The sequence below is a fragment of the Lipotes vexillifer genome, unplaced genomic scaffold (assembly GCF_000442215.2).
Source record: "Lipotes vexillifer unplaced genomic scaffold, Lipotes_vexillifer_v1.1 scaffold377, whole genome shotgun sequence".
In the NCBI taxonomy this organism is placed as follows: Eukaryota; Metazoa; Chordata; class Mammalia; order Artiodactyla; family Lipotidae; genus Lipotes; species Lipotes vexillifer.
Genome location: NW_006794813.1, coordinates 385807 through 398470, shown reverse-complemented (window position 1 = coordinate 398470; position 12664 = coordinate 385807).

Below are 12664 nucleotides of genomic sequence, written 5' to 3'. Positions count from 1 at the left end.
GATTTCCACTGGAGGGACTCTCCCCTGTCTGAGGCTCTAGGTTAATCTGAGCTCAGTGCTGTTGTCTCTGCTGCAAGTTCCAGATCAGACTTCTTCTAAGCTGCCTGTCTTATTTGCTAGGCAATCTTTGTAGGTCTATTTCCCACCCTGTATTTTCACTTCTATGTGTCCCTCTCCTCCTGTCTCCCCCATGATACTGTTTCTCATTCTTTGTAAGCATGAAATCATACTAGAAGTTTAATGAACAGAAAATACTATAAAGCACATAGAGCAAATATTAAAATGTCTGGATTGTGAATGGATATTGACAGTGCAAACACAACCTCAGGTCACTTGCCTTATTTTCTTATCTTTAATCCAACTACCACCTCCCTTCTCAGGGCTTGGAAATACAGCCTTTTGGGGGTAAACTTCTTTGCATGAGCCTACACAGTTCCTGGATTCCTAGAACAATCTCTGTTGTAATGGTTTGGGGATCCTTCAGTATCCTAGTTGTGTACTTCTCAATGTTCATTCTTCTCCAGGGTTAGATTAGAGGGCAGATGGGAAACAACTGACTCAGATTCACATCAGAAGAACATTCTTCTCTGTCCCTAAAACTTAGAACCTTTTTCCCAAATATATTTCTCCTTCTCCTATTTATAAATACCCCAAAAGGTAGCCCTCTACCCACCTGCACCAGAATCATCCAGGAATGCTTTTAAAAATATTCAAATTCTTGGGCTCCTCTCTACAAATCTACTGAGCCAGAATTTTAGGAAGTGGGCCAGGGAATTGAAATAGCTAAAAACTTTCCAGGTGATTTCTATACACATTAGAATGTGTGGACTGCCACAATAAATGGCACCATTAGCCACTCAATTGTTCATGCCAAACTCTGACAGCCAATCCTGATGATTTTATGACTTTCACCCTCCCCACGTTTAATCAATAACCTAATCTACAAATTTAGCTCTTATGGATGTCATGATTATAAAAGATACCGTCTGAGACAGTGATTTATAATCTGATTAGGTAGGACACTGAAGCATTAAATTAATTAATTCCTATGTGCAATTTTCACAAAACTTAAAGATAAATACTCCTTAGGGAATAAGATGCCGAGTCGTTGAACAAGATGCTAAATCAAAGCATGAGTGAAGTCTAATCTACCAGATTCCCTCATCCCTGCCGGGTTCCTAGCTCCTCTTGTTTATCATTTCCCAATTACCTTTCCAAATCTCAAAATAGACACTGTAACCTTCCTTAATTCCTGTTTTTGGTCAAAAAGCACAGTGTATTTTACTTTAGTACATTAAGGATCATTGTGTTAAATCATGTGTTCTGCTTCCATGTGATAGGAACTAATTTTCCAGAAACTTAAATAGCCCAGAGCATTTTACTTTTATTACAAAGTAAGACAGAGAATAGAAACTTGAGGCTGATTTTGCTTGTAACTGTGTCTTATATTGCCATTTGCTTGAATTGCTTCCTGGCAGAATCCTTTCATAATGACCATAGATACAGCTAATGCTTCTGAATGTATTTATTGGTTTCTCTAGTGTCTGTTTTGTTACTTAAAATCTTAATTTAATACCATGTTTTTGCTTATCTAAATGTCCAATATTTATTTATAACTTCTTAAAATTAGTGCTTACCTTTTCCTGATTGCAATGATGACTAATGGATATATTTTGTAAAACAAAGGAAAGTATAAGGGCAAAAAGAAAATCAACTTTAATTCTACAAAGCATGTATCACTACATAAAACAGGGCTTAAAGAGGAGCCTGTGAACCTCTAAGCATTTACTAAGCTCATAGCTCCCTTTTTAGGAAAAGTGGAAATAAATGTCTATTAAGCACATACTTTGTGCCAGGCAAATGCTGAGAGCTAAACACTTAGTAGTGAATGATTCCGATACAGATGCTCTAGATGCTCTCATGGAGAGTGCAGTTCTGAATTTTATTTTAATTTCTATTTTCTATTTTCTATTTTTTGTTTTGGCAGAATTTGCTGTGGGCATTCCATTAAGTAAATGATATCCTATCCTAACCCAATTCACTGGTTCAACAATCATTTACTGAGTACTATTTTAGTCATCATAAGTAATGCTAGCTGCTTTAAGGAAACACCTTAAAATCTCAGTGGCTTAAAATAAGATGACCTCCTTTCTGGTTCATATTTCCATCTGATGGGGATTGGACTCCTCTCCAAGCAGTGCACTGGAGATTCTTACAACTTCTATGTCACAAATGCCACCATTTTTAGCACAGACCTTCATCGAAGAATGTGGATTATCACATGAGATTGTTACAAGGACCAGAGCTGAAGTGGCTTATATTGATATTACATACAGTCACATTCCTTTTGTCAGACTTAAGTCACATGGCCCCCAACCTAACTGCAAATGAGGGAGAGGAGAGTGACAGGGAATTCTGTGAATACTTAGCTTTATCTCTGCCACAGCTCACCAAATGTCCCTCTCAGTATTTTCCCACACATAGAACACTCCCTACTCCCATTTTTTCCCTGAGGAATACAACCACGAATCCCATCTAGTCAAGGTCCCGTGTCACTGGATAATGTGCAGTCCATTCTGTCACATTTTTTTCGGCCCTCCTTTTGGCTTGATGGTATAGAGAATAAAGAGATAAATGTTCTACTTCCCCAAACTTATATACAATTGTGGAACAGGGATGGTCTAACAGCAGTAAACACAGGCAGAAGATAAGAATGGGGACACCCCACATTCTGCACTGCAGTAATCTGCAATCCCAGTGAACAGATACTGAGGAGGCTTCCTGCCTTAGAGGTAATAAAAGGGGGAAAATGCCCTAATTAGAGGGAGAACTTATCTCTGAAAATAATTTTCAATAAGACATAGAAGTAAAATTTAAAAGACATCAAAAATATCAAACATATATGGGTTGTTGGAAAGGGGATATCATCTGTAAAATGTCTGGAACAATGTCTGTCATATAATTAACATTTATTTAACATAAGTTAACAGGATCAGTTATATATTTTGGCTGCAGGTAATAAAAGATTAATTCAAACTGGCTTTAAAAATCAGGAAATTTATTATCTCATAAATGCTGAAATCCAGACATACTGCAGACTTCAAAGCTGGGTTACTTAATGGCCCTGCTTTCTTTTCTTATTTTTGCTCTATTGCAGGGATCCTCATAAGGGGACTAGCCAGCTCCAATAGGGGCAGCACACTTTCTTGATCACGTATTGTGGTATAAAAGCAAAAGACTTTGCCTTAACTCTGGGATGAGTTTCTTCCCTTCATCCTGAGTCTATCAACTTGGTCACACTCTCGTTCTGGACCAATAAAAATCCCCAGCATAGTATCACATGCTGATCGATTTGACCTTAGAATCCACCCAGGAGCTGAAATGGGCTCCGCATCCTCTGAGTTACATGGGCCGTATGAGGTTGAGTAGATACCTGGGTAAGGCAGGAGTCGTGACCGGGCAGACAACCATGAGTGTCCATGTCACTTACTATGTGTCAAGTGTTGTGCCAATTGCTGGATATCTTAAGATATGTGTGCCACAAGTTAAAACAAAACAAAAAAAACCTATCTACTCCTGGCTGAGGAAAGCTCAGGGTATTTGGGGAGTACATGTAAAAGACACACAGTTTGGAGGAGGTAGGTCAGGAAGGGCACAGTAGAGGAACAGTGACCACAATGGGTTAGGCTGTGAAGGGGGATGGAGGGAATTCCAGAGGTAGCAGTTTACGGAAAATTCCAGAAACAAGTAAGCATGGGGAAGACTGGAGAAAATGCAAGCGTCTTAGACCTGCACTGTCTGGTATGGTAGCTACTACCTGTATGTGGCTACTGAGCACTTGAAATGTGGCTAATGCCTCATGTTTGAATGATGACTTTTTGAATTGAGATATAATTGGCATATAACACTGTGAAAGTTTAAGGTGTAAAACGTGTTGATTTGATATATTGCAATACGATTACCACTGCAATGTTATCTAACACCTCTGTCACATCACATAATTGCCATTTCTTTTTCATTGTGGGAACAACTAGGATATATCTTTTGTCAGCTTTGGAGTTTATAATGCAGTGTTACTGTCTGTAATCATATGCTGTGCATTAGATCTCTGGGACTTATTTAACTACTAGTTGCAAATGTCTACCTTTAAACAATATCTCTGTAATTCCCCTACCCACTCCCCCAAGCTCATGGAAACCACCATTCTACTTTTTTGTTTTTACGAGTCTGGCTTTTTCAGATTCCATGTTTCAGTGAGATCATAAAGTATTTGTCTTTCTCTATGTGACTTACCTCATTTAGCATAATGCCCCCAACATGTGATCCATGTTATCACAAATGGCAGGATTTTCTTCTTTCTCATGGCTGAATGGTATTCCATTGTATATATATATATATATATATATATATATATATATATATATATATACATATACATATACCACATCTTCTTTATCTGGAATTAAGAATGCCAGATATTTGGTTAAATAGAGTATTTTATTAAAACTCACTTTACCTGTCTCTTTTTTACTTTTAAAATGTGGCTTACATTATATTTCTATTGGGCAATGCTGGCTTAGACAGACTGAGATGAAAAGTATGAGGAGGGATATGGAAAGAGGCGAGGTTGGGGCATTCAGCAGAGGCTGACTATACTGGATCTTGATTGGTATGCTGTGGCATTTAAATGTTATCATTTTATCATTGTGGAGTCACTGAAGTTCTGATGTGCATTTCAGCAAGTTCACTGTCTGCTTTTGGAGAAGGGAATAAAAGGGGGTAAAGCAACTGGCAGGGAGCCCAGAAGACAGTTGCAGTAATTCAGGCAAGTAGTGAAGATGTCTGAAAAAGCAGTAGGGATGATGAATGAACAGTATGTAAAGTGATAGAATCAACAGAATTTCATGATTGATGAGATGCTTGGGCAGGGCTGAAGGAGAATGTAGTAGGACTCCTGGGTTTCTGGCTTAGGTACCTGGGCTTTTGTTTTCATTAATATAGGAACACATAAGAGGGAAAAGGTTTAAAGTAAAAGTTTACAAAAAGGCCGCGTGGTGGGAGAGGGAGAAAACAAAGAAACCAACCGAGCAACCAACCAAAAACATGACTGGTTATAGCGATTGGAGAGAATTGTTTCTGCCACGCCCTCACCAATATAGCCTCTTTGGAGTATAGGATCAATGAGGCTATTCTTGATGTTTATTTTTTTAAATCCTTTTGTTTTGGGGTGTTATTCTTCTGAGTTATTTTCTTTCCCGGTGTTAGGCACAAAGCATGTTTTTATTCCCACAGTTTCTCTAAGTTCACTTATTCTCTAACTTCCATCAATGAGTAAAGAATCTAAGTGTCTGAGAGTATCTCAGTGTGTCTCATTAGTATTAATGGGCAGGTAATTTGGGTTTTTGCTCACATCAGGAACTAAATCATCTCTGTACCTTTCAGCATTGTCACTGTGGTTTTGGCTTGTCACAGTAGAATGTTCAGCCTGTTTCAATTTTCTTTTCAGTTGCTAGGCTCAGAATGGAAGGAGCTTTGGAATCTCAATTGTTTTGTGGATTTTTCTTGCCATATATCCTACACTATATTATGCTCTACTGTACTATACAGCTACCTGTGTTTGAATATATAAATATGATTTTATTTTCCTGGAGAGATATTGAAAGACAGGAAGATTTTTATGTCCTTCTTGGTGTTTGGATTCATTGGCAAAACTGATGTGGCTGAAGCATCCATCAGGAGACAGAATGCATATGGCTGACAGAGGCTGCTTTCGTGAGTTTGAGGAAGGGAAGTCTTTTGATTATAATGGCACATTTTCCTGAATCACTTTGATAAGGCTTTTGTTATATTTTAAACCAACATTTCACCAGAGCAGAGATGAAAAGCCTAGTTTTTTTCTTTCAGGATTTTGGATAGAGTCGGGTCAATAATATACACAATTATATATGGGATTTTTAGGGATAAACAGACAGTTTTATTGATGAGGGACCATTAATAAGCCCTCTTTCTGAGGCTAACCTAAATCCAGCAAATTATTTTGTGAGGTTTATTCTGAAATTAGTCTATTTTCTCCTTCAACACTCATATTAATAAACTCACAATAACCACGAGATCTTCTGTGGGTTGAGCATCTACCATGTGTCAGCCACTTTATATGTATGTTTCTCTGATTTGTAAAGCAACACTACCAATTAGGCATTTTTACCCCCATTTTATTATTTTTATTGGACTTCAGAAACAAATAATTGGATTGATAAAATCTCTAGTTCTGGATATACTCCCATTGTTGGTAAATGAAGTCTCCTTTGTTTATTTGTTTTGTATAATATTATAAATGCTCATGAACCTACCATCAAACAATGAAACCAGGACTTTGATGACAACTGACATCTCCTGTGTAACATTTTTTCTTTCCTCTGGTTCCTCTCATCTGAGGGAACCTCTATGCTAAAACTAAAACTAAATCTATATCTAAATCTGCTTAACAAATGGTTAAGCAAATACAAATACATGTGCGTGTGTGTGTGCACCCCCCCTACAAATGAACTGAGACCCTTATCTCACACCATACACAAATATTAACTCAAAATGGACCATAGACCTAAACGTAAGAGCTAAAACTATAAACTTCCAGAAGAAAACATAGATAAAATCTTTGTGACTTTGGGTTAGGCAAAGGGTTCTTAGCTATGGCACCAAAAGCACAGCTGTAAAAGAAAAAAATTGGTACATTGGAATTCGCTAAAATAAAAAAAATGTTGTAATTAAATAAAAATCATTTCAAAAAGGGAAAGACAAATGTAAAATGTTTTCAAGTAAAAAATGTAATAAAAGACTTGTATCCAGAATGCAAGAACTCTTTAAACTCAATAATAGGCAAACAAACAATTCAATTAAAATTTGATCAAAAGACTTGAAAAGACGTTTCAGGAAAGTAGATACACAAAAGACTAATAAACATATGGTAAATATGATCAAAAGCAGTAGTTATTAGAGAAATGAGATTTACAACCGCAACTAGATACTACTTCATACTCGCTAGGATGACTATAAACAAAAAGATAATACCAAGTTTGGTGAAGATATGGAAAAACAGGAAACTCATAAATCAGTGGTGGGTCTTTAAAATGGTTCAGACATTTTGGAAAAAAAGTTTCAAAGTTAAAAATAAACTGATCATATAGCTCAATAATTTTATTAGTAAGAATCCTCTGAAGAGAAATGAAAACATTGGTCTACACAGTAAGTCCCCTACATACGAACCTTCAAGTTGTGAAATTTCAAAGATGCCTTCGCATGTGCAATCACATAATTTGGTTCACATGTCTGGCATACATTGTCACGTGCGTGCATCCTCTACAAGTGGTTGTGCTTTTGTGTACTTTACTGTACAGTACTATATAGAGTACAGTAGTACAGTTTCTTTATTTCAAGCCCAGGATGTCCTGAAGCAACCATCAAATCAGCAGTATATAGCCGATTGTGCTGGTTGGGTACCTAGGCTAACTTTGTTGGACTTATGAACAAATTAGACTTACAAATGCTCTCAGAACAGACCTGGTTTGTATGTAGGGGACTTACTGTATTCTTTTGGTATTTACTTTTGTTTGCTCAATACTATCTTATTAATTCTTTTGTTTGTGTAGCTGTGTAGCTGTAATTCATACAATTTTACTATTGTGTAATAATCTATTGCAAAACAATTTACTTAATTATACTCCTATTAATGATTTTTGCTATTATGAAAAATACCATCATGTTCATTCTTACATCTCCTAATATATATTTGTGATTTTTCTTTTGCATATATAAGAATTTCAGGACATTTTGATGTTTGTTACCAGACACTTGGTATTCCTTGATACTGTTGTGAATGATATATTTTTAATAGTTCATAATATACATTAGAGATCACTCTTTGTGTTGTATAATTTTATGGGTTTTAACAAATGTAAAATGTCATGTATCCATCATTACAATATCACACAAAATACTTTCATTCCCTAAAAATCCCCTGTACTCCACTTTTTCAACCCTTTCTCCACCTTTGCTTGAATCCCTGGCAACCACTGACATTTTTACTGTCCCTATAGTTTTGTCTTTTCCAAAATGCCATATAAATGGAAACATATAGTGTGTAGGTTTTTTTGGACTGGCCATTCAAAATTTTTTCATTTTTTCTTCTCTTTTTCTCTCAATTAATATTGCCAGAATTTAGTCTATTTTCTTAGTACTTTCAAAGATCTAATTTTTAGCTTTATTGATCTCAAAACTTCATCAATTTCTGGTCTTATCTCTTTACTTCTAATTTCTTTGGGTTTATTTTGTTGTTTATTTTAACTTCTTAAGTTGGACCCTTAACTTATTAATGTTTAGATTGTATTATTTTCTTATACAAGTACATAATGCTACAAAATTTCCTCAATTTACAATGTGTCATCTATAACACTTTAGGTGTAGTCCACAAGATTTGATATATAATGTGTCATTATTAAGCAGTTCTAGATAATTATATCTTCTCATGAGTTATTTAGATACATTTTTGTTTGGATTTTAAAATGTGTGGAAATTTTTTACATTTTGTAATTTTTAACTAATTTGCATTATGATCAAGAAATAGTCTGTTTTATACCTATTCTTTGAAATTTATGGAGGCTTGCTCTATATTATTTTTTAAATTTAAAAAAATATTCATTTTAATTTTTATTGAAGTATAGTTGATTTATAATGTTGTATTAGTTTCAGGTGTACAGCAAGTGAACCAGTTATACATATACATACATATACCTATATCCTTGACAAGCAGATTATTTTCTCAAGTGTTTAAGTTCAGCATTTTACATAGATCCATGTAGAAGTCAAGCTTCATAATTGTGTTTAGATCGTATATATGCTTATTTATGTGCTATCTGATTTATCTATTAATAAGTGAGAAAGTCACATTGAAATTTCCCACTCTGATGATGGATTTATCTATTTATAAATGTTACTCTATCATTTTGTTGTATAATACACATGAAACCACTTTTTAGTTGTACATATGTTTAAAATTTTATATCTCCCATTATGGTGAATGGAAACTTCAGCAATAAGAAACTTCTCTATTCTTAGTAAAGATTTTTATTTTAAAGCCCATTTTGTCTAATATTAAAGTAGCTGTACTAGCATTTTTTTTCTTTAGAACTTGGTTATCTCTTTGTGCATCCTTTTAATTTCAACCTTTTAAATTTTTTTTGGTTTAAGTGTGTTTCTTCTGTACAGATTAAAAAAAAACAAACAAACATGCTAATCTCTGTCTTTTACTTGGTGAGTTTATTCTTCTTCTATTTATTGAAATTCTTAATATAATATTTGGAATTATTTCTATTATCTTTGTTTATTGTTCAATTGCCCTACCTTTTGTTTGTTTCTTATAATTACTGTTTTGTAAGAATTGATGTACATGCCTTTGCCCTTAGACACAAATTTTTGCATGCTATTTATTTCCCCTTTTCTCAAATTCTAGACTATTAATATAATACAGAATTTTAATTCTGTGTTATTATGTAAATACTTTTTTGGTATTTTAATTTTCTTGAGAATTACAAACAATTATTCCCTCTATATTAGTAATATGTAATACATAGAGATTTCTCTTACATCATCTTTGTTTCTCCTCTTTTAACATTTCCTCCAAAATGTTTCCAATGAAGTAACTATGTGCCAAATCTTCTGAAGTCTTTATCTAAGAGGTTTATCTACCCTGTTAACACATACACAAACACACAACACAAACAAAAATAAATATATATATTCTCTCATTTGAACAGCAATTTGGCAAGATATAAAATTCTAGATTCAAAATTATTTACATTTAGTGGAGAGGGATAAATCGGGAATTGGTATTAACAGATATACACTACTATATATAAAATAGATAGCCAACAAGGACCTACTATATAGCACAGGGAATTATATTCAGTGTCTTGTAATAACCTATAATGGAAAAGAATCTGAAAAAGAGAAAATATATATATGTCACTTTGATGTATACCTGAAATATTGTAAATCAACTATACTTCAACAAAACAAACAAAATTATTTACCTTTAATTCTTTAAAAACATTCCTTTATTGATTTCTCAACTCCAGTGTTGCAGTTAAGAAGACTGAGGTCAATATGATCTTTCCCTTTGAATATAATGTTCTTGTTTTTTGTTTTTCTGGAGATTTTAGAATCTTTTATTTATCTATGATTTTCTTAAATTTTCCTATAAAATGGCTTTTCATCTCTCTTTTGACATTCTATAGAGTCTTCCAGTTAGATGTTTCCTTCCTTTCTGTTATTCTGGGGAATTTAACTCAATTATTCCTCCAAATATTTTCTTCTATTGGATGTTTTCTCCTTCTGTGATTCCTATTATTCAGACACCGGCACTTAAAATTTTTATCAGTTTTTTGCCTTTCCTCCTTTTTTCTGGAATAAGTCCTTAACACAATGTTACCACCCATAATTTGTTCTTTTGCTGTATTCACTTTTTTTCTTTACCAGTGTATTTACTCATAGGTAGCCCAACTGAAAGATTAAGGGCATAGTCCTCCAGACTGCCAAGTCAGCCCAGGATTTCTGACACTAGCTGCAAGTTTATGCGTTCCCAGGGATACCCTCACTTCACACTACCTAGTTATAAATTCAAGGATCACCATGGACTTCCCCAGATTCAATAATTTGCTAGAATGACTTACAAAACTCAGGAAAGTGTTGTAGTTATGATTATAGTTTTATCATAGCAAAAAGATAACAAATCAGAACTGGACAAAGGAAGAGATGCAGAGGGTGGAATCTGAGACTAGGAGGCGCCTAAATGTAAAACTTCTGTGTCCTTAGGGCTCATTACCCTTTTGACTTTGATATGTGGCCATACGCAGAGTACTGCTAGCCTAGGAGGCTCAGCCCAGTGTCAGTGTCCAAAGTATTTATTGAGGCTTCATTACATAACCATTATTGATTGAGTTATTGCCCATACAATTGAACTCAATCTCCAGCTACCCGCCCTCCCCCCCCCCCACAACCAACCCTGTAATTGCAAGGTTGGTCTTTCTGCTCTAGGCACCCCCCACCCTGAGTCATCTTATTAGCATAAGCTTTCAGTTTCAAGGGGACTATCTGGAATAACAAAGACACTTCCATCATTTGGGGAATTCCAAACATTTACAGGTTGTTTCCCAAAGACCAAATATCTCTTTGGGTAAAGTTAATTTTTTGCTATGCAGTATTGGTTCATTTTGAAAATTGCCTTTCCATACCCAATATCTCTAACTAGATATCTTAAATTATTTTTTAAAATGTTGTTTCATATCAATGTTATAGATATTATATATATATATTTTACGCTGGCCTCTCACTGTTGTGCCCTCTCCCGTTGAGGAGCACAGGCTCCGGACATGCAGGCTCAGCGGCCATGGCTCACGGGCCCAGCCGCTCTGCGGCATGTGGCATCTTCCCAGACCGGGGCACGAACCCGTGTCCCCTGCATCGGCAGGTGGACTCTCAACCACTGCGCCACCAGGGAAGCCACTATAGATACTATATTTACTATAAAATTTCTTGTTCTGTTATTTTTATTTTATTTTCATTTCTCTAGAGGTGGGTGAAAAAAGATCTTGCAGTGATTTATGTCAAAAAGTGTTCTTCCTATGTTTTCCCCTAAGAGTTTTATAGTGTCCCGGGTTACATTTAGGTCTTTAATCCATTTTGAGTTTATTTTCATGTATGGTGTTAGGGAATGTTCTAATTTCATTCTTTTACATGTAGCTGTCCAGTTTTCCCAGCATCACTTATTGAAGAGGATGTCTTTTCTCCACTGTATATCCTTGCCTCCTTTGTCATAGGTTAGCTGACCATAGGTGTGTGGGTCTGTTTTGTTTAATATCTCTGCCTGTGATGGTATCTATTATATAGTTCATTCTTTCTTTTGTTTTTTCAGCTTTATTGAGGTATAACTGGTATACAAAAAACTGCACATAATTAATTTATACAATTTGGTGGGTTTGGACAGATGAATACACTCACAGTACCACCACCACAATCAAGGGAATAAACCTACCCATCACCTCCAAAAGCTTCCTTGTATCCCCACCCCACCCCCTTTTTTGGTAAGAATACTTAACGTGAGATCTACAGTTAATGAATATTGGGGTGCAGAATGCCTTACTATTAATTGTAGGCGCTGTGTTGTACAGCTGATCTCTGGAGCTTACATCACTGTTTTCTTCTGAAGTGGTTGTACTTCTTTGTTGTCAAGGTCCTTGTTAAGATAAAGGGATGAACATCAGAACCCCTTTTTTGTGACCACACAGGTGAGTTCAGAGGAGAAGGGGGAAAGCTCTCATGTGAAGAACTACAGAAAAGCCCAGGTCTTCACTCTTCCTCTACTCTGAACAGCTCTTCAGTGAGTATTTTATTCCCGGCTGCTTCTCGTCACCCCCATGTTGGGGAGGAGACTTTCCCCACCGAGGCTTGAGAAGGAAGCGGCAGGGGACTGAAGACCTGGGCTACTTTTCACTGCTCCTCTCTGGGAGCTTCTGTGCAGCCATGCTGATTTTTAAGGAGTGGGCATTGATGGTCTCAAGGCAACAGCTGGACTCAAAGGGCTTTTCCTTTTTTTTTTTTTTTTTTTTTTTTT